Here is a 23,876-nt window from a genome sequence, read left to right on the forward strand (position 1 = left end):
AAAGCCTTATACTTCTGTGCGTCTGACGTGCCAGGCCATCGAATCCACACAGTCCAATAAACTCGATTGTCCCTTTCCTCCCCCTGGCTGGAGGCAGGGCCCCTCTAGTCCTGGTCAGAATCTTCGTTTCTGTGTTTAAAGGACTGCCTGCTGGAAGTTGGAGCAGCAAACCTTTCAGAGAACTCCTTTTTCCCAATTGTTTTCCTTTGCAATTCACGTACCCGTGCCTCTAGGGTCGCAGTAGATTTTCCATTCCATTTTCTCATGTCCTCTCCATGGTCACGTAGGTAAAACCACAGGGTGGCGCGGTGTGTGTGCCCACCATATTGTCTTCCTTGCATAGATGAACGTTTACCCCTAATAGCTGAGACACTGGTTTGTACAGGTGGGGAGGAAAATAATCTCTCTTCAAGTTGGTGGATCTTTTCAGAAAGTTTCTCCAAGGTATTCTCTTTTAGCTGGTGGACACTGGTTCGTTCAGGTGAAGGGGAAGATAATCTTTCTTCAAGTTGGTGGATCTTTTCAGAAAGTTTCTCCAAAGCATTCTCTTTTAGCTGGTGGACACTGGTTCGTTCAGGTGGAGGGGAAGATAAATTCTCTTTAAGTTGGTGGACCTCTTCAGAGAGTTTCTCCACAGCTGAGACACAGGCCTTTAGGGAAGAGGAGAGATTTCCTTCGTACTGACGGAGTATTTTAGTCACTTCATTCACTGTGGGATTCTCCTCCGCTTTCCAGGCTAGTATTGCCAATGAGTTGGCATATGATGATGGGGCACTCTGTACAAACTTCCGCCACATGGGTAGTGTACACCGGACTGCATCTGGATCTGCGGATGTTTGTGCGTCGTCTAGGTCCTTATAAATTACTTCCCGTACGGCCAATTCCCTCAGGTACTGAATTCCCTTCTCCATGGTGGTCCATTTGCTTGGTAAACTTACAAGTTCTTCCTTGAAGGGATACCTTTCCTGCACAGCTGACAGGAGACGCCTCCAGAGGCTGCGAGATTGTGCTCCATCTCCAATTGCTTTGTCAATGCATGCGTCCCTAGCAAGGGATCCCAGCCGCCTGGCTTCCTTGCCCTCCAATTCCACATAATTGGCTCCCGTGTCCCAGCACCGGAGCAGCCAGGTGACAAGCTGCTCGCCTATACAGCGACCAAAATCTTTTTGCACATCTCGTAGCTCACGCTGGTATAGAGTCCGGGTAATTACTGTTGATTTTTCGACATCCTCATCCTCATCTTCAGTCTTCTGCACCTTTGATGGCCGGTGTAGAGTCCGGGTAGTTACTGTTGATTTTCCGACATCCTCATCCTCATCTTCAGTCTCCTGCACCTTTGATGGCTGGTATGGAGTCCGGGTAGTTACTGTTGATTTTTCGCCATCCTCATCCTCATCTTCAGTCTCCTGCACCTTTGATGGCCCAGCCTCGTCTTCACTACGCCCAGACACAGGGTCTGCCACAGGGGTTGGAATACCCTCTGCGGGGTCAACTTGCACTGCTACAGCTTGTTTCTCTGACCCAGACACAGGAGTGGGAGCAGCTGCACGAGCTGGGGCAGCTGCAGGAGCTGGAGCGGCTGCAGGAGCTGGAGCTGGAGCGGCTGCAGGAGCTGGAGCTGGAACGGCTGCAGGAGCCGGAACGGCTGCAGGAGCTGGAGCTGGAGTAGCTGCAGGAGCTGGAACTGGAGCGGCTGCAGGAGCTGGAGCGGCTGCAGGAGCTGGAACTGGAACGGCTGCAGGAGCTGGAGCTGGAACGGCTGCAGGAGCTGGAGCTGGAGTAGCTGCAGGAGCTGGAGCTGGAGCGGCTGCAGGAGCTGGAGCTGGAGCGGCTGCAGGAGCTGGAACTGGAGCGGCTGCAGGAGCTGGAGCGGCTGCAGGAGCTGGAGCTGGAGCGGCTGCAGGAGCTGGAGCTGGAGCGGCTGCAGGAGCTGGAACTGGAGCGGCTGCAGGAGCTGGAGTGGCTGCAGGAGCTGGAGCTGGAGCGGCTGCAGGAGCTGGAGCGGCTGCAGGAGCTGGAGCTGGAGCGGCTGCAGGAGCTGGAACTGGAGCGGCTGCAGGAGCTGCAGCTGGAGTGGCTGCAGGAGCTGGAGCTGGAACGGCTGCAGGAGCTGGAGCTAGGTTGCTAGTAGCATCAATTGCAGCTCGATAGGCACAAGCCAGACCCCAGCACGCTACAGTGATTTGTGTCACTTTGGAACTGCCAGAGTCATGACACCTTTTTTTCAAGCATTCTGCCAGCTTTTTAGGATTTTGCAGTTGTTCAGGGGTGAATGTCCAAAACACTGGAGGTGACCACTGCTCTAGAAACCTGCCCATATCCTCCCACACTCCCTGCCACTCGCAACTATCCCGCCTCAAGACAGATCTCCAGATGAGATTCCTAAGTAGTTGTTTAACCCTCCACAAAATCTGAAGCGCATTCAGGAGACATAACAACAAGAGCAGGCTGGTCTGAGTATCCCAAGGATATTCAACATCTCGGAGAACCACCGTAACTAACTCGGGGGATAAGAGGGTGGTGGTGAAGGAGAAAGGGAGAGTGAACAGGTAGGGAAACATGTCTCCCCCTGTCCCCTTCACAGATTGGCTCCCTAACGAAAACAGGCAATAGGTGTAATTGCTAATAGTTTCCGAGATATGGTTTCCAAAGTATAGAGTCGACGTCAGTGCTGAGTACAAATACCAGGTTAAAGTCGTGACCAGATATTTCATCATTTCATAAGCCATTGCTACACCGCACAGTACCATAACAATCTTAAACCAGGGCCCGGAAAGGATAAACAGTGCAACAGGGAGCACATACAGAAAGTAACGCACCATAAAACTCAATTTGGAATACAGGTACAGCAGACTGGAGATTAAGGCAATCAACATCGTGACTAGCAACTATTAAGCAGGTCCAATACTTATACCAATTTTAGTTTAACACACTCTGGTCAGATTTGTCGATATCTCAACCCTTCGGGCCCCATGTTGGGCGCCAAAAGGACTGTTGTGGTTTAACCCGGCTGGCAGCTAAACACCACACAGCCGTTCGCTCACCCTCCCCCCTCCCTCTCTGGGATGGGGGAGAGAAACGGGAAAGTGAAGCCTGTGAGTTGAGATAAAGACAGTTTATTAAGACAGGAAAATAATAATAACAATAATAATAATAATAGTGATAATGGTAATAGTATTAACAATAATAATGTGTAAGAAAACAAGTGATGCACAATGCAATTGCTCACCACCCGCTGACCGATGCCCAGCCTATTCCCGAGCAGCCGGCCCCCCCACCCCGGCCAGCCACCCCTATATATTGTTTAGCATGACGTCAGATGGTATGGAATACCCCTTTGGCCAGTTTGGGTCAGCTGTCCTGGGTCTGTCCCCTCCCAGCTCCTGCTGCACCCCCAGCCTGCTCGCTGGCAGGACAGAGCAAGAAGCCGAAAAGTCCTTGGCCTGGTGTAAACACTGCTCTGCAACAATTAAAACATCAGCATGTTATCAGCGCTCTTCTCATCCTAATCCAAAACATAGCACCCTACCAGCTACTATGAGCTACTTAACTCTGTCCTAACTGGAACCAGGACAGCAGCTAACAGACTTTTAATCTTTTGATGAGATTGTGGAACACAATCAGGAAAAAAAAAGGCTGATGGATAACTGGAGAATAACTAGAGAATTTTTCTTCCTTTATGGTTTAGACATCAAAACTTTTGGAAATATTTCAGCAATAAAATGTAATATTTTACTTTACTATTCTTAATCATTAAAGGCACAGAAAGTAAAATATGCATATATATATACTGATATGACAGGAATTCCAAGTGAAAAACATCTTTTAAAAGTCCTGGAAATATGGCTCTATGGAAAAAAATAATAATACTTTAGGCTGAATTAAACTTTCAGGACTCTGCATGATCTCAATGAAACCAAATTCTTTTCCTCACCTCCAGCTTTTCTTCCTTGCTTACCTCCAAATTAATGGACAAATGAAACCTGGGGGAGACATTAGCCTTAAACCTCCAACTTCTAGAGCCAAATGAAAACATTTGATCCTGTTTTGTATCTGATCATCTATTTAAAGGGGAAAAAAATGTGTTTCTAGATTTTTGGATAAAGATGAATTTGAAAATACAGCACTGAGACAAAAATAGCCCAGCTCTGCACAATTTAAAGCAATGTTGTCATCCTGTTCCCCTTCTGCCAACATCCTGCCTGCAAAGCATTTTGGCTGGGAGAGAGGGTTGCCTTAACACAAGTATGCCACCTCTGCTACTTTGTTCCCCTCTCTCAGAGCTAAGCCTGGGTATCTCTGAGTTTTGTGTCATATTGGCATGCCTTTACAGTACCCCTACAGTATAATCTGTAGAAGTCTCCTAGAGTCACTGAAGGCGAACAACTCCGTAGCTAACCCCACACAGACAGGCACAACAGCAGGGGAACACCTTGACCCACTTGTTCACAGTCACCAATGTTGGAAGTACACTGAAAACAATCTGAAATGTTTTTTGCAGGTGAAGCAGGTATCTTTGTTAGAGATATACAATGCATAAAACTGTTAATACAGGCCTTAGATAGAGCAAACTGGTTATCTGATGGAGAAGATCTTGCTTGTCTTCTTATACCAGCCATTATGAGAAAACCTTTTGGGTACAGTCAAGTCTTCCCAGTGCCATTGGTTCCACCATAGGTTAAAGAAAACATGATTGATGTATAGAAACAGCTTGGACGTTGCTCCAAACATCCAGCACTGCTAATGTGCATGTAGCCATCACCCAGGCTTCTTTGTACTATGTTTGGACTTTGGCAAAGGGTGGTGTTTTGGTTGCAGTATTAGGCAAACATCTTGCTGCAGTTCCAGTTGTACTGCTGTTTATTGATTCAGCTGGTTCTCATATGTGTCCACATGACTTTAATGTTGTTCTGCCTCTGCACTAAGTATCCTTTCTTTTTTTTTTTTTTTTAACTCTCAAGACAGCTTTTCCCATAGAATCCAGTGCCATTATAATATTATAAAGAGCAGGTGGTCACATACTTCTGTGTTTTCCCTTATCCACCTATCCTATATAGCTACATTCATACAGAGTGTACAAGTCCAGCTGTCCTGTGTGAGTCTAGTGTGCTGGGTCTGATAAACTGTTGTGCTTCTTTTATACAGGAAAGCCACTAATAAAGGCATCAAGAGCTACTGTGATGAACACTGAGTTGCCTGCTGTCACTGTTGATATTGGAAGCACGGTGAAAACAATCCAGAGAGCAAATGTTACCATTAACTGCCAGGTTGCAGGTGAGAAATGACTTGGTCTTCCATGCCACACTTTCAGCTATGAATTTCTGTGGAGTTGTTTGCTAAATCAGTGTCTCCAGGTACAGCAGCTGTGTGAAACCACAAGTTCTTCCTAGTCCTCAGACAAAATTCTTTGCTTTCATTAATTTTTAGCATAGAAATTGTCCTCCTTTTATCAATCCCACCAAGAAAAGTGTAGGGTCTTAAGAAAGCTGGTCTGAGACGGAATGACAAATATCTTTGTTGGAGATACACAGTGTATTGAGGATGCAACAAAACTGATTTGAATTCCTACCTGTTGGGTGTGTAAGGTAAGAATACAGGAGCATGATCTGACTCATTTCCTCAGTGATGGGACTCTCCAAGTACATTTCAGTTAGCTACTTCTTTTCTTGCCAAACTCCTTTTTTTTTTTTTTTTCAAGTGAAGGGCATAATAGTATAGTCCTTTTCTGATTTTTTCTTTCATTTTGGAGTGCAAGAATTTAGAGTAATTCCACTGAAACAGGCTTTTCCCTGAAACTTTTTCCAACCAGAGACTGAATGCTCCTCACTCTTAGAATGGCAGTTTGCCTCTTTTCAATGGTGACCAAAAAAGATTGACCTTTCCTGTCTGTAGCTGTCTTGACCTGTTAGTGGTAATGGTATTGGTATGGGATGGAGAGGTGGAGAAAGAGAGAGAGATGGGAAATCTCTAAAGACCCAGGGTCAGATCTTTAATTCATTAAACTTTCATGCATAGTAGAGGGGGAAAAGGAGGGGAAGGGAGTGGCTTACAAAACCCAAAGTGAGCCATTTTAAGTGTTACACAAATATCTGTGGAGGCTTGTAGGAAGTCTCTTGCTGTAGCTTCTTGTCTCTAGCAGCTACTTCAGATGATTGCAAATAAGCATCTGCACTACAAACATACAAATGTCCCTCTTTCCTTAAACTTCCTGCTCACTTTAAACACAATGGTTGTGAGTTTTCCTTCTTCAAGTGCTGCCAACCACACCCCTACCAAGTTTGCACTACTTGGTCATCTCTCCTCTAGCAAAACGTGCACAATAGCTGTGCAAACACTAGGCTGGGAGCTGGGATACCAATGTATTAATTACTCGCAGTGGGATTAATGAAAGAAAAGTACAGTATCTAGAGGTTCATGAAGGAGTAAGTGCAACAATCCTGTTGTCCTCTCCTCAGACTCTTATTGCAACCAGACTGATATTCAATGCTTTTCAAGGAAGATGTAGATAAAAGTATTATGGTCATTAAGGCCATATATGTTCCCACACATATAAAGTGGAAGAGGTCAGCTGGCTTCCTCAAAGTCAGGGTGTTCATGTCAAAGCTAAGAATAGAACCCGTGTTTCCTGTCTTCCTGTTGTGTATCTAGTTTTTTAACGATTAACATAATTCCTGTTAAATAGTCATCAGTATGATTCATGATGATAGATTATATGCAAAGATCTTTTTGCCAGTCTTTTCTCTCTGATAACCAGGGACAGAGACCATGACAGAATGCAAGAGAATGGCACATAGGTGCACCATGGTAGATTCAGACTGGACATTAGGAAAAATGTTTAACTGTGATGGTGTGCCTTTACTGCACCAGACTTCCTAGAGAGATAGTTGATGCCCTGTGCCTGTCAGTGGCCAAGAGGCAAATGTATTGAGGGTAATATTGAGGCAAAAGTATTGAGGGTAATGCCCTCAATAAAATGATTTAACTTTTGGTTAGCCCTGAAGTGGTCAGGTAGTTGGACTTGACAATCTTTGTAGAACTACAGGGTCAGCAGGACAGCAGAATAAGTACTTATATGATAAACACTAAATGTAAGGATCAGTTATAACATTTTCTAAAGCTGCTCTTGTGGCTAAGGGACAGAAATATACACTTGCTGCCAACAGGTGTTGATAAGCCTGAAGAAGGTTCCTTAAAAAGAAGAGAGAATGAAATTACCAGACCCTAGGAAAGAATTTTATATTGCTATTTAACTTCTTATGAAAGGCATAAGTATTGTTAAAGTCTGTGTTCAGGACTGAAATATAAAGATGTTACTTGTAAGACAAGGGAAGGCAGAATCATCTGAGTATATTATGGTTTAATTGGCCTCTGATATGAATTATTTTGGAATTAAAGTCTCGAGGAAAAAGGTGCTGTGCTTTTCTGCAAGCTTGAAAAATCAGTCTCATTTAACTTGACGTGACTTTGCCATTCTGTCTATGGAAGTGAAAGGATATTTTTAAAACACAGGAGATTATGGTCAAGCCCAGACTTCTCCAAAACTGAGCCTAAAGAAACTCCCCTCCAGAATCACTTGGCAATTCTGCAGAGCCTATGACTTTCAGCTAGAGAACCTTCTCCAATTTTAAGAAAGCAAACAGAGTTTCTGGTGTGGGCAATTCAAATGCTCTAGGCACTTTCACTTCCAAATGGGGTGTGGGAGCAATTTGGATCACATGAGTAACACTAGGAAGCTTTTGGTGACTTCAACATTTAAAGTATGGAGATATTCATTAGGATACCAGAAGCTTTGATCAGCAAGGCCCAAGTTGTTATTGGCAATGCAATTAGATGTGAAAGGAGGAATCTATAAAAAAAATCTGATTCTTAGAGCATTTCTCCGTGGTATCCTTCAAGGCATAAAACTTCTAACAGAGGCACCTGTCTGCAAAGTGTCATGTACCGTTAACCACTGTTGAGTCAGAACAGATTTGAAAGAGTGACTTAAAATACATAACCATCCTTCCCTGTGTATTCTTCCCTGTGTATCTTTCTCCCTCTGATTTCAGATTTTTCAGCTCTCCTAAGCATTTCTTTCTTCTGTGTTTCATCTGTATGCTGGAGGCTGTACTTTTCTAGTTCTTGCCTTGCTTTGTGACCCATATTTGTTCCTCAGCTGTGCCAGATTCTGATATATGTCAGAATATTGTGGCACAGGAAACAAGTCATCACCGCTAGATCCTTGCATTGTTATGCTTCCTTTCCCAAAAAGCTCCTGTTTTAGCAAAATCATCTTGATTGGTGTGCACAATTCTGCTTGTTGCATACAAGCAAAGGTAGCCTTTGTTGTGCTAGACGCATGCACAGTGATGGAGGGAAAGCTGAAGAAAAATAAACAGTGAGTAACTATTCACTGCCTAAAGTTTTGTCTGCCCAGCAAAGTGAGGTTTGTTTCCAGCTGGCACTTCTCAGAATTTCAGTCTCTGTGATTGTTTCTGCAAAGTGAACACATCCAGCCTTCTGTCCTCGCTCATTCACCATTATCCAACAAAACTGATTGAAATGCTCTTGCTACCCCTTGTGGCAATGCTGTGCAATAATGCATTTGCTCGTGGGTGTGCTGTCTGCCTCCTATTTTTGTCTTGAAATACTTGAGGTCTGTATGTGTCAGTAAAGGTAGAAGCATAACAGAAAATGAGTCTGCTGCTCCCTGACGCATACAACACTTCTTATTTTCCCTAAGCCAAACTGTAGTAAGTGCTGTAAGGTTTGGTTTCAAAACTTCTCATTTTAGTGTAGAAACTTCACACAAAAGGCAGGGGAAGAAATCCCTTTTTAAACTAGCAGTCAGAGAAATGGTTTTGTAGGGATGCTGGACATCTTGAAGGTATAATGCTTTCATAGACTGAACACAAATACAGTGAACATTACCTTGCTGTAATAAACCAACAACAATTCCTTGTTGGTTCTTCTAGTGAAGTGAATACAAGAAGAATCTACCTTTCTGGACTAAGACTCTAAGAGGAGCTCTCTGCAACGAGCAAATTATTTTTTTGTCTGCCTGTCTGTATGTATTTACTTTAAGTCCCTATTCCTGGGAACTGAGATCATATGAGATCCTCAGTTTTCATTGCCCCTTCACCTCCTTCTTTACCTCTCTCAGCATTCCTCATCCCTCCTATTCTCACACTGTTTCCATTGACCTTCCATTATTGTCAAAAAGAACTTGAAAGCTCTACCCATGTCTTCCGGTTCAAAGGAAAGAAAGAAGAGCCTTAGTGGGAATGGAAGAAATCTCAGTTTTATAATTTTATAAGCCTGTTATTGTTTACTTCTGAGGTACCTATTACTTCCATGCCTAAGTTTGACAATAGCCATAATATGAAAATCTGTGCACTGTAACTAGTTTAAACTGCAAGAAAGAGTTGATCATCCCTTGACTAGTGTGACACTGAGAGGAAAAGTGCTGGTATGTGTGTGTACCATCTCAGGGACTGCAGAACTGGAAGAGTCTCCATTTTCTCTCCTCTCTCCAGAACTCACCTCTCAAACTTCCTTTCCTTGCAATGGAAACATAATAAACACACAGGCTTGAAAAACTTAAGGTTTGGGGTTGTTTGCTATCCTGTGGTTGTTGGAACTCCCTTGAGGACTCTGCCCGGATGCTCTGGAAAAAATCAGAGTGAGCTTTTAAGTGGTGGTCGGCCCACCCATGCCACACAGGTCAAAGAGTAGCAGCCAGATGGAGAGCCGTGTACTGGTCCTGTCCCAGCTGGGGGTTCAGAAACAGGCCAACAGCCCATACTTTTAAAAAAAAAGTTGAGTTATAGAAACATAAACAAGGGTAAGCATTTGGAAAACAGCATCACAGACAGAAACAATTGGTACTCTCAGTATGCCATGAAGGTTTCAGATTAGTATGTGTTATTAACTACCAAAGGTGAGAAAAATCCTACAGTCTTTTACAGCCTATTTCCTACTAATTTCTCAATGTGGATGAGACTCTCTGCCCTTACAGACCTTCCTGACTGCCAAACTCAGATGTACTCATTCCAGATGTCTTGGCAAAGTCAACAGGTAATTCTGGAAGAGGTAGAAAAAAGGCCAAAATACTTTGATGTGGAAGAATAGGGAAAACCCTTTCCCACTTCCATCTGCACATGCTTAGTGAGGAACCTGCAATCAACCAGTCACTATAAATAGAGATAAATGGGTGGTCATTCTTAGTGAGCACAGTCAGAGGTATTTCTAGTGCCAGGATCACAAAACAGACAAATAGAGTGGCTTTTCTTTTGTAATGTGGATACACAACCGATGAAGTACTCGCGGTGGGCATAGAAACGTGTTGCTGTGAAATAAGGCAGGGAAAGATTTAGGTAAGCAACATACGCTTAAGCATAGTTGCCCAAAAACATTCCTTTAGTCTACAATAAACACAATGGAACTGCACATTCATGCAAAAGTGGTTAACTGATTCCCACTTACAGAAGATACAGCAAATGGGATACCATACACTCCGTCAGTTACCAGGATTAAGGATGTACTGCTCTTTACAGTAGCACACAATAACTGTTTCTCCCAGGAACAACTCCACAGGTCTGTCCCATCTATTAAAACTTCCAGTACTATTCACATAAACCAATGGTTTAGTAGTCAGTGACACTGAATTACCTGATATAGCATGCATTTAAATTGAACTAAATATCAGTATATCAAGGAAATGCTCTTTACTGCAAGAGCAGCAGTCTTGATAGCTACAGACGAGAGCCTCTTTCTACAAGAGGGCACCAAATAGAGAGGGACCTTAGATCAAAGCACATGAAGGGAAGCAATTTTTCCTGTAGTGGGTTATGAATCTGTAACAACCTGTTGTCTGAACGCTTGATCAGTGAAACTGCTTTTCTGAAGATGTAAATGCCAATTGTTTGCCTACATTCAAAAAAGAAGATTGGAGTAATTCATAGAAAAGAAAGCCATGGAGGCTTCCTAAATGCACAGAAACTACTTCTGGCTTAGGAAGTTCCTAAGCTGAACATGGGAGGATGCTGGGAGAGCGTTAGCAGGAAGCATTGCATATGCTTGTCCTTTTCTTACTCTTCCTGAGGCACCAGCTTATGGCTGCTGCTGGAGACAGCATACTAGGCTAGATTAACCTTCATTCTGATCCCATATAGACTTGCTTTTAAGAGTGATGAGTTCACTGTTAACTTGTACAACCTTAGGGTATAAAAAGGAAGACTTCAATTCTGTTTTAATTCTTCTGCTCTGTCTCAGAGGTATCTAAGATATACAAGGTAGACAATGTGAAAGAGTTGACTTAACAGTTCTGAACTGCAAAAAGATGTTACTTGAAAGTCATGTTAAAAGCTTGTTTTAATTGTTCTGTCTTAAACATTTTGTCTGCAGTAACCGTGACACTGTTCAGCAACTACTATACTTACTTGTGTTATGTGTTGTCAATATTTTTCCAGGTGTTCCTGAAGCAGAAGTTACTTGGTTTAAAAATAAGGTCAAGCTGTCCTCTGCTCACCACCTGCATGATGGGTTGCTGCTAATTGTGAATGTTTCTCTGGCAGATCAGGGTTTATACTCCTGCAAGGCAGCCAATCTTCGTGGGGAGGTAACTGAAAGCTCCCAGCTGTTTGTTCTTGGTAAGTTCAGGGTATTTTGCATGTGAAGCCATAGGAATATGGCTGATGGCACAATTAGCCTTCAGAATTAATCAGAGAACATGGAGAGAGGGAACGACATACAGACAAAATGTTTGAACCCAGGGACAGCCCCTCCCAGCCTTGACATATCCGGTTTCACTCTTTCAGACCTACTGGCTAAGAAAAGCATTTATTAACAATTTCTTAAAGTGGCTCTCTTGAGATGAGATTGATGCCACTTTTTTCCCTGTGAAGTGCTCTGCTTCTGCTTGGCAGTCTTTCTGGTACATGGCTGTGTGGTACTGACCCATTTCGTATCAAACAGGTGCATAAACACAGTGCACTTTAAAAAAACACTTCCCAAATTCAGTGAAGGGTGAAGTTTACTTTTTCTTGGGTTTCCAAATAACAGGCAGAAAGCCTATCTGGGTGATTTGAAAAGACAATGTCAGCTGTGAAATATGGGTGGAAGTGTTACCTGGTGGTAACTGAATGTGTGGGAAAGGGCTTTCCTTTCCTAGCAACTCACCTCTATTATTTCTCCCTGCCTGGAAGATGAATGATCCAACCAGACTATGTAAATGCTTTAGTACATTTGATAGTGAAGTGTCAAATTTTGAAACCTAGTCCATGTTATTGGTACAAAATCACTAAAGCAGCCAGTACAGCTCTCATCTTTCATTACTGGAGTGAGCATAGGTCTTATGGATGATAGAGCTTCCAGAGGAAGTTTTAAAGTGATATTTCTTACAGTTTCACAGATAACACTAAAGTCCCTGTAACAGCATTCACATGATTCCCTTATGAATCCAGACTGGCTCTAGAAACTGAGTTGAAAAAAAAACTACAATAAATATCAGCTGGGTTTCAGGCTATACATCAGAACTCCCACAAGATTTTTAAATCCTTTTCTGACCTCTAAAAATGGCTTATTTTTTAAAGGTTCAAAGTTATTGTGGGTTATGTAAGCTTTTGCTTTTAGGCAAATCACATTTTTAGTTTCTTGGTGGAAATAAATAGTTCAAGCATCCATGTACTTCTGGTGTTGAATATGCTGAGCAGCAGAAATATTGCTCAGTTTGTGCTGTGATCTTATTGAAAAGTGATGAGGCCACCATTCACTTTAATCAAATATTCTATAATTTCCACAACAAAAAGAATTCAGAATGATAGGCAATGCAATCAATTTTTAAAATAGTGTTACTGTTACTAAAGGACTAAATCGTGCAGTTCTCAGTGTAGACTGATCCTCTTGAGCTCTTTGAGCTCTTAGTCCTTTGGAGCTCTGCCTAAGTATACCACAGGATTTGACAGGGTTATAACCATATTTAGTCAGGGCTTGATTCAGTCTGTAGCAGACGTGAAAAGTTTTCCAGTGACTGCCATGGACATTTGATTAGGCTGCTATGCTGTATAAATTTGCCCTTTATTCCAAGCTGCTGTATCTCCTGATACCATGTACTCTCATTACATATGAAAATGGTCAACCCAGAATGCCATGGTAGCCTTCAGACATAATTTCTTTTATTTTGTAGTCATACTGATCTAGATGTTATTTTAATACTTTCTCTAGTGTCTTACCTAATATCAAATAAAACACACCTTTAGTAATTTCCTGAAGTTGCATAGAGTGCCCCTTTGAAATGATAATGTTGCAACATGACCAATAACGCACCAGTAGGTAGTGGTGGTTTTTTTTTAAGTCCCTAAGGTATTTTCTGCTATAGTGTTGCTTATCACTTCAGTTTCCCAATCTGTTACTAGAGCCTCCACGACCCCTTCCTAACCTAGAAGACTTGACAGCAGTGCTTTTCAGCACTGGGACCAGACCTCCTTCAGTGTTGACCTCTCCTTCAGGAACAAAAATGGCCATCAGTCCAGGGAGCTCTGCTCTCATAGGTAAGTCAAGTGTTTTATGATTATTTTTTTTTTAGATTAAAGAGGGTTCTTTACATTACAGGTTTAGATTATCTAGACATGGAGCACTGGGACAGTCCTTTGGCAGTCATAATAATTGTCAGATTGTTTTCAGAACTTGAAAACTCTTTTTTATTCATTAAAAAAAAAAAAAGTCCTCTTATTAGTGTTACGCCCCAATGCTGCATACAGAGTAAGGTCTCCATTGTGCCACACTTCATAACACCCTGTAAGAAGCAATCTGTGACCTAAAAGGCTGGCAATGTTGTTCAACACAAGACATGGAAAACTAGCAAGTCAGTTGATCTAAGAAAAGAAATGCTTGTGGATCTGTTTTTCTGTTTCTTCTGCATTTGTGTACTAGTCTTCCCATATGTCTGCTATCCATATTGTATGTAGTCCTTCTCCAGAACAGTTTCTAGAGTTTTCCCTATCACTCTAGCCTTGCTTTTTCTCTTACAAGCTTTCTTTTAATCCTGTTCATTTCACTCTTCTTTGTTATATCACACAACCAACGTGTGCAGAAAGCAATATAAGGAAATAATCCCCAACAAAATGTTTTCCCTGTCTTCACTATTTTTTTCTGCCTTCCATATATCTTTCTCTTCTCTACACTCCAAGTTCTGTTAGAGGCTGTAAACTCTTTTCATATCTGTGAATGTGGTTTGTTTACAAAGAGAATCTTACCCTTTTCTAAAGTTCAGGGCATGTTTATTTTAAAATTAATTTTCTCACACTGATCTTCAGCCTCTAATTACTATCAGGCTCAGATAGGCAAACAGCTTCTCCAACAGTCTTGGTACTGTATATGGAGAAATCTCATCAAGTTTTGCAGTTTCAGAACAATCTTTTACCTTTTTAGAGGTAAGAATATGAAACTTTCATCGAAGGGTCTGTAGCTGTCTGGTTGTTTAAAGTTCTGGTCTCTGTACCTTCCATTATTTTTAACATTTAGTAACATTTCTAACATTTAGAAAATCCTAATTTTAGGATTTTCTTTTCACAATGGAGGCTTTCTATTTACGTTTTTAGTTTTGCAGTGTTTACTTTACCCCAGTGCTAACATCTGTGTACATTTGCAATAGCTTTTAGCATGCAGCTCTGGATTACATTTCTGCTTGCACAAAAACTGCAGTAAAATAGTCCTTGTTGTGGGGAATATCTGAAGGTATTTATTAGTATCGAATAAATCATTTTGAGTAGGTTTTATTGTATTCACTGTTGTTAAGACTGGGTCATGCTCCTGTTTCATCCATTTCCTCTCACTTTTCCAGAGAGAGATCTTTAAGTTGCAGGGATATTTGACTGTTTGAAAGCAGTAATCAAATGACAAAGGGTGTTCTTCCCTGCCTTTGTATAACCTCTAAACTAATTTTATTTGGCCATGTTGCCCTGTACCTTGCCCTTCCACTTCAGGGGTAAAAATCTCCATGAATCTTAATAGCAAAATAGCAAAGCAGATTCCTTCTTGAGGCAATTCCCTCAACTTCACTCAAGTTTTACTGACCTGAGTTTGAGGCCTGTATTACTAAAACCTGAGGAAAGCTCCTGAGAGATTTTTCCTAATGAAAAAACCAGCATGGGATGGGCTATCTAATCAATTAGTAAGCTACAGACCAGTGTGCTTTGTCGAGTAATATCATCAAAACAAATATGGAAAGTTGAAAAATAAAAAAAAAAAAAAAGTGAAAGTGAAAATATACATTGTCTGAATACGTTTTCTGTAGCTGTCCCAAAGAATCTGGTTTCATTCACAAAGAGAACAACCATTACTGAAAAAAAAATAGGACTCAAGTCAGCTATTTTTTAATCTACACCTAGATTACAGTGTACTCATATCAGTATAAATCATAGTCACAGATTCTGTGTTTTCTCCCATACTTAGTCTCCCCACAGCCTTCCAGTATAGTGGGTGAGTTTATCACAGACTTCTGGAAATTGTTGTGGTGTAATCGTGCAAGCAGCTAAGGACCACACAGTTGTTCACCCACTCTCCCACTACAACAGCGGGATGGGGGAGATAATCAGTTAAAAAAAATAAACTTGTAGTTGAGATAAAGGCAAATTAATAGCAAATAAAAAGGAAAAAGAAAAAGGAAGGAAGGGAGGGAGGGAGGGAGGGAAGGAAGGAAGGAGAAAGAGAACAATACCCAATACAAGTGATGCACAAAACAGTTGCTCACCACCAGCAAACCAATACCTACACCTTTCTGAGCAACACCCCTGCCTGGCCAGCTCCCCACAGTTCTCTTACTGAGATTAACATCAGATGGTATGGAATACCCCTTTGGCCAGTTTGGGCCAGCTGTCCTGGTTCTGTCCCCTACCAGCTCCTTGTGCACTCCCCTCCTCATTGCTGGCAGGGCAGCATGAGAAGCTGAAAAGTCCTTGTATAAGCAGTGCTCAGCAACAACTAAAACATCACTGTGTTGTCAACATTATTTTCATTGTAAATTCAAAACGTAGCACCTTATCAGCTACTGTGAAGAAAATAAATTCTATCCCAGTGGAAACCAGGAGAACCTGATCCTCGGAAATTGCAGGATAAGAGAATTTGTTGAATAGGGAATAAAATAGGACATGCGTAAAGGAACAGACTGAAGCGTGAAGTAGTGTTAAGTGAGCTTTGGGAAAATGTACATGTTAAAGGAGTGGAGAGACACCAGAGGTTAAAAATGAAGTTAGAAACCTGGATAAATTCAAATAAGGGTTTGTCAGGGCTTAGGAAAAATGGGAGTCAGAGCTTCTTTAAATATTGTTTTGTGCCTTGGGAAAAATAAAAATAAAAAGAGAGAGAGAAAAAAATAGCAACAAAAAATGAAGTTACAACTGAGAACTTGCAGAAATTAACAATGGTATAAAATACAACAATTGACAGGCTGAGCTAAAAGGAGAGGACTAGAACCTCCAGACAATCATACATCCTATGCATTTTCTCTGACATATAAGTAGAATTGTGCAATGCTTCCACCATCATGTCAGTCATTTGAAATAGTGAACTTGCTCTCCAGGATCAATTTCTGTGGGCTTCTTCTACATAAAGTTTAGCAGATAAGCAGAAGGGAAATATCAGGGCCATAACACAGAAGTCTGGTTTGTAGGTCTTCCTTGCTCATAGTTAAAGATCCTTCAGCAGTCACTTCTGTGCCTTTACAATATAAACAGAAGAAAAAGTCTATTAAACATCCATGCTCTGCCCAATGGAGTCAGCAAAGCTCCCATTAAGATCTATCGTAAAATATCTTTTTTCATGAGCTGATAGGAACATTTTGTATTGGTTACTTTATTTTTTACTTCTAAAGGGTTGAGATTTCAGGCAGTTTTCTAGGCTAAGCTCGTCATAGTATCACAGAATCACAGAATGGTTTGGATTGGAAGGGACCTTAAAGACCATACAGTTCCAACCCCCCTGCCATGGTCAGGGACACCTCCCACCAGACCAGGTTGCTCAAAGCCCCATCCAGCCTGGCCTTGAGCACCTCCAGGGATGGGGCATCCACAGCTTCTCTGGCCAGCCTGTGCCAGTGCCTCACCACCCTCATATGAAAGAATTTCCTCCTTACATCTAATCTAAATCTCTCCTCTCTTAGTTTAAAGCCATTCCCCCTTGTGCTATCACTCCATTCCCTGATTGCCTCTCCCGCTTTCTTGTGGGCCCCCTTTAGGTACTGGCAGGCCGCTATAAGGTCTCCCCAGAGCCTTCTCTTCTCCAGGCTGAACAACCCCAACTCACTCAGCCTGTCTTCACAAGAGAGGTGCTCCAGCCCTCTGATCATCTTTGTGATCCTCCGCTGGACTCACTCTCACTGTAATGCATCCATGTCCTTCTTGTGCTGGGGGGGCCCAGAGCTGAATACAGGTGGGGTCTCACAAGAGCAAAGTAGAGGAGGAGGATCAGCTCCCTTGACTCACTGGCCGCGCTTGTTTTGATGCAGCCCAGGATACAGTTGGCTTTCTGGGCTGCAGGTGCCCATTGCTGGCTTATATTGAGCTTCTTATCCACTAACACCCCTGTTAGCGTAGCAACCACATAACCACCAAGTGATTATATGAAGGTGCTTTATTCAGCGCTGGAAGCCGGGGCAGGTGCCCAAATCTGGCTTCTAGTCCCGTTACACCCCAGCCATTATTTATACATCCAACATTACGTAAGGTATACATATTCATTACAGGTTGCAACATCAGCCTCGCATTCCATTCTAATTAGCTCTCCTCCCCTTTGCACATGCGTGGTGCTCTCTGGTGGTCGTCCAGGTGGTCGTCCAGATGAAGTAAGGAGTCTTCCTCTCTGCTAAACTTTTCACCTTTCTCACTCGACGCATGCTCCCTCCGCTCCTTGGTTCTGCTTCAACTCATTTCAGCATTTCCAGGCCCTTATCCAAGGTCAGGTTGTACCTGTTCCCTCCCAGGGTTCCCCTTCAAAGATTCATTTGACTGTTCAGTATACTCCCTAAGTTTCCCAGTATACATAGATTAATTGATAATATAAGTACATTTGGCAATGCTTAATTATACTTTATGACCCATCACCTAAGAGACATTAATAAAACATCCATTCGATTCTCCCTAACACTAACATTTCCCCCCTTTGAAAATACTTCACTCATACCAAGAGCAAGTATTTTCATTACTATTAGGTTGAATCAGGTTAGTAGAGGTTAGTGAGTATAACTTGATATAGAGATTAGTAAGTATAATTTTAATGCATCTTTGTTAGTCTACTATCTTATTGATTCCTCTATGCCTGCTTGTTAACGCCAGTACTATAGGATGGGGGTGGAGTAAGTGGGATAGGGTGTTCTGGGTGATTCCCAGTAACCTACTAACCTCCTTAACCACATTGGCAATGAAATGTGATCCCCTGTCTGAAGAAATACCCAGTGGTACACCAAATCTAGGGATTATTTCCTGTAGTAACCATTTTACCATTTCCTTTGCTTAGTTGGTGCGACAGGGAAGGGCCTCCGGCCATCCTGAAAAAGTATCAACCCCTACCAATAGGTATTTATAACCTCTTGCTTTAGGCAGTTCCACGAAGTCTATTTGCTAATTAGCTAGTCGTCCTACAGTCGTACCCCACAGGTCTTTTCCAGCTGCCAAGTCGCTGGGTCAGTACTCCTAGTGCCAATCGTCTCTCGTGCACAAACAGCTGGAAGTCCTTTGATAAGTCCGGCAAGCCCAAGGCAGGCGCCTTTATCAGGGCTTCTTTTAATTTTTTAAAGGCCTCTTGTTGTGGCTTTCCCCAGGTAAATGTACAGGCCTTTTGGGTTTCATAGAGGGGCTTTGCTATGAGTCCATAGTCCATTACCCACAGTCTACACCACCCGGCCATACCTAGGAAAGCCCGTAGTTCATGCAAATTTCGCGGCTCGGGGATTTCACAAATAGCTTGTATTCGGTTAACTCCCAATTTTCTTTGTCCTTGAGAAATTTCACATCCCAAATAAATTACTGTTGTGCACGCGATTTGTGCCTTTTGTTTAGAAACCTTGTACCCATTTAGTCCCAATTGATTCAAAATATCAATAGTTACCTGAATACATTCTGACTCTCCTTCGGTAGCTATTAATATATCGTCCACATATTGTAACAGCAGGTATCGATCCTTTGGTACCTGAATCTGTTCTTGGTTAATCCAATCTTCTATTTCTTTAGCTAGTTGACCGCCGAAGAGGGTCAGGCTATTCTTGAATCCTTGAGGCAATCTTGTCCAGGTTAGTTGCATCTTTCGTCCGTTCCGTGGATTTTCCCATTCAAAAGCAAAGAGTTTTCTACTATCCTTGTCAATGGGTATGCAAAAGAAGGCATCTTTTAAATCAATTACCGTAAAACACTTATACATATAAGGATTAGCCACCACTGGGTGAATATCTTTTGTTATTTCGTTTATTGCCCTAAGGTCCTGCACTGTCAACATTAATAAAACATCCATTCGATTCTCCCTAACACTAACACCCCCAGGTCCTTCTCCTCAGGGCTGCTCTCGTTGCCCAGACTGTATTTGTGCTTGGGATTGCCCTCAACTGAGGGGCAGGGTCTTGCACTTGGCCTTGTTGAACTCCATGAGGTTCACACAGGCCCACCTCTCAAGCCTGTCCAGGCCCTTCTGGATGGCATCCCTTCCCTCCAGGGTGTCAACCGCACCACACACCTTGGTGTCATTGGCAAACTTGGTGAGGGTGCACTCAATCCCACTGTCCATGTTGCCAGCAAAGATGTTAGACAGTGCTGGTCCCAATACCAGCCCCAGAGTGACCACTTGTCACTTATCTCCAGCCGAACATCAAGCCATTGACCACAATTCTTTGAGTGCAACCATCCAGCCAATTCATTATATCATCTGGTTAGAAAGTATAGTGTAGACAGTGGCATAGACTGCTGTTTACACTGCTCTTTTGCAACTGTTGGAAGGATGTATATAGTTCTGCATTCCTCCCCAGACCTCATGTTCATTGCCAGGTTGTATAATACCCACTTCTGTGTAATCTGCAGATCACAAATCTGAATGCCATGTCTTACTTCAAAGCAGGAGCTAGAGCATCCATCAGCTCAGAAATATTTCTGGTTTTGACAGTAGTGGGAACTGACAGTCATGATGAGCGGCAGACAGTCACCTGCTTTCTAACATCCTCGGTTTATGGTAGGCACACACAGGCTTTATAACACACACACATTGAAACAGTAGTAAATTTTTGAAGTGACATTTCTTTGGAAAGCTTTCAGGTTAGATCTTAATTTTATGAACGTTTCTGGGTTTGAGACTTCTTTTTTAATTTTCATTACAGTTTTCCTGAATGTTAATAGGGAAACAGCTATGGGAGACATTGCCCTTTTCCTCAGAAAATAAATAAATAACATACGTATATATATATCCTATGTTTGCTTCATAGTATTAATTTCTGTTTTTTAATAATATTCATTACCATATGACTTTTACAAGGCCTGATTAATTCATGGAATTATCTTTTTGAACTCAAGAACATCCTAAATTCATGTATTTTCAGTAGATTTTCTTTATTTATGCTACCAGTATCAGTGAATTCTTTGACGCAACTCCCTGGACACATTTCCATAGGTCCTGAGCATTTTAAATGTTTATTTGGCAAAATCAAAATTGTATGACCCAGTGTTCACGATTTCTGACAGTTGTGCAGAAAAGGGTTTGGGGCTATAAAGAATTTTTGTTTTCATTTAGGTTCAAGCTTATGGTGTCCTGTATGTGAAAACATTCCAGTGAGAAACTGAAAATCTTACAAACTGGCAGGAATTCACTACAATTTCATAAATTTGATGTAACTTCATTGGAAACCTTTGTTGACTTATCAAAAGATGCAAAATATAACACAAAAATATTTCCTTATCTTAGCACAGAAGAATACTACAATCATTGCAGTTATGTGGCATAGTGAAAACTGAAGCTTTATAAAGATGAATTACATTTAAGTGAAGAAAATTCCAGGAACATGGGAAGATAAGTCAGGAATTAATATTTCTAAGAATATAGAAATGTAGGAGTACATATGCAAGGTCACAATGAAGGAAAAAACAAGAGGAAGGAGAGTGTATTTTGATTGCTTTTAGCAGCACATTGTTTCTTGGCATGTGCTGCTTTATCTAAATATTTTGTTGCAGATAAGCTGCATGAGTTGCACAGAAAATGGCTGTGAACACATTTGATAAATCATTCCCCAAAGCTTCAGGTTAATGCCCCACATGTTGATAAATATCAGCAGAAATTTTTATCAAATGTGATGACGTTTGAAAATATAGTTTGCAACTGAGGAAATTGAAGGAGGGATTTTGCATTGTACCCTGTATATAATTAAATAAAGGTTTTTGTCTGTATTTATGAGGCATCCACAGGAAAAGATGCACCTTTATTTCAGAATGCAAGACAAGCTCATGAATTTAGAAAGAAAGTGAAGCATAAATATGTAAAAAAGCTAGGACGTGAAACGAAAAGTACATCTAACTTGGCACAGTGCAGGGCTTAAGTAATGTCTCTAAAAAAAAAAAAAAAAAAGGCAACCCAGAAATATTAGATATTGTAGTAATGGAAGCTAGGCTATCTGTTATGTATACCTGCAATGCATACTTTTAAGGCTTACTATACATTGATGAGATGTTCACATTTTGACCAAATATATATAGATAGATAGATAACAGCTTTTTTATTTTTTAAATCAAAAAGGAAGATACCATCATTATGTAAATTCTTGGCCTTTATTCTGGTTTTATGCTTTGGATGAAATGAAGCTGGTGCAAGTCCTGGAGCACTATGGCTATTCTAGTGAATCTGGAGATGTGACTGACCCTATTAGAAAAAGTCAGGGCATTTATTTGAAAAATGGTTTTCATCCCCTTTTATTGCCTACTCTAGTCTCATTGGAATCTGAGCTGTGCTTTTGCACCTCTAAATAGGATAAACACCATTTCCCTACCTCACAGAGACATTATGAGGACAAAGACATGGAAAGATACTGATCCAGTCAGCTCTTCCAGTATTGCGACTGTGTAATTATCATATTTTCCATGTTGTCATCCCTAGCTTAGGACTCTGAATTTTCATCTTTCCAGGCTATCATCTGCTATACATCTGCCTCTATGTATTAATAAATAGCTTAATAAATAAATAAATCCATATAGGTAGGAAATACTAAAAATAACTGTAAAGTTAGATGATAAAGTGTATCATCAAAGTTTTATGACCAGAAAAGTACAGTCAACTGGAAAAAAAAAAAAAAAGTAATATTGTTGTTCCATATCAAGTTTGCTCACTTCACAAATCAGAACACACTTTTACTAACTGCCAGTCCTGAAAACACAGTCCTGGAAAGCAGGTTTCTTTCTGTTTTTATGTTATCCCCAGTGACGAGAGAGTTAGAGCAGCTTAGCTGCCAATTTCTCTGCTGTTTGAAAATACAGAAAATGGCTGGACTACAAGTTCCTATCCTGCAAACAGCTACACTACTTAATAGTGAAGCTATTCTTCAAGCAAAGCAACAATAACCTTTTGCTTAAAAGGTACAAAGGATTCCAGTTATCAGCAGCAGTATTTCCCTCCCATTTTCCTTTTACCAGCTATAGTATACTCCCCTTATTTTCCAGCAGAGCCACTTAAATGTCCAGAAGAGGCCTCAGAAAGCAGAGCGTGAAAGCATTTTTGTAGCCACCTTGCCTTCAATGGCCATATTTTTTGTGTGAATAAATGACTTACTCTGAAAGGGGCAACTGCATTAGAACCAAGCCCTGAAGTTCAGGAGGGTTTTCAGTCTAGAGGACCCGTTCAAACCTGTGGCTAGTATTTGCCTCTCTGCATATTTGAGAGTCCTCTAGGTGTGGCACTGAACAGAAAAATTGACCTAAAACTTTTTAATATGTTCTGGGGTGCTTTGTTGTGAGTCAAGTGCTATGCAGCTGGCTACTTTAGGAGAAGAAGCAGTTCAAACTAATACCATGATTGCAACCAAACTTTCTAAGCAGAACAGAAAAAAGTTAGTGCTGCAATTTGTTGCTATGTGTATTGCTCTTGAGCCAGAACATTTGTAAACATAAGACTGTTATTTATTTAAAATCAGTATGAAAAGCAATAAATGAACCTGATGAACATGACTGAACCCACCAGCATGCTCTAGTCATGTTTCATGGTATACTCAAGGAAGAATATCTGTTTGAAACATAAGAAATTTTCCTTTGTTCCCTTTTCCCCTTCCTCTCCCTACCATAAGCCTCTTCTAAATTTTCTTAGGTTCTGTGAATTAGTGCTACAGTTGGAAATGGGATGTAGAAATACCAAGTAATTGACAATCTGTGCAAAATGTCAGTAAATATATAACTCATGAGTAATTATGATTAAAGCAGTGTTTGTGCTCCCCTAAGAAATGAGGCAGCTGCAGAAATTGTGCAGTAAGAGTCAGATAAAATCATGACTATCTATGAAGTTATTTTGCTACGACATCATTTTTCCTATCTCCTCTCACTCTGTAATAAATTGGACATCACGTTAGAAAAGTAGTTCTAATGCTAAAGAATGTTTTTGGGGGAAACTTTATATTACGCTAATAATATTTCCACTGTGAGGATAAAGCACCAGGTGCATCCATGAGATAATCTGTCCAGTTAATTTTGTTTCCCATCCCCTTCCATCTTTGTCTCCATGGAAACACTGCCTCATCACACTTCGAGAATTCCCATGTAAGTTACATCTCTGTGAGGATAAGATTTAAAATGAATATCAAAAGTGTGCCATTATAATCATTTCTAGTTCCCCAGTCGGACACTGTCACATTCTTTTCCATTCTAAAAGTTACGTAATGTTCAAATAGCATT

General features: G+C 41.3%; 1 pseudogene across 1 annotated transcript in view; it reads left to right on the top strand.

The window, feature by feature from the left end:
• The window catches only part of LOC310888607 (ADAMTS-like protein 1), a 106,006-nt pseudogene that overhangs the window by 65,394 nt on the left and 16,736 nt on the right, over positions 1–23,876 (top strand). Inside the window, exons 10-12 of the transcript XR_014589229.1 lie at positions 5,146–5,274; positions 11,451–11,630; positions 13,395–13,529. The product of XR_014589229.1 is annotated as an ADAMTS-like protein 1 (transcript). The remainder of the gene's footprint in view (positions 1–5,145; positions 5,275–11,450; positions 11,631–13,394; positions 13,530–23,876) is intronic.

Source organism: Anser anser (assembly GCF_964211835.1).
Source record: "Anser anser genome assembly, chromosome: W".
Taxonomy (NCBI): Eukaryota; Metazoa; Chordata; class Aves; order Anseriformes; family Anatidae; genus Anser; species Anser anser.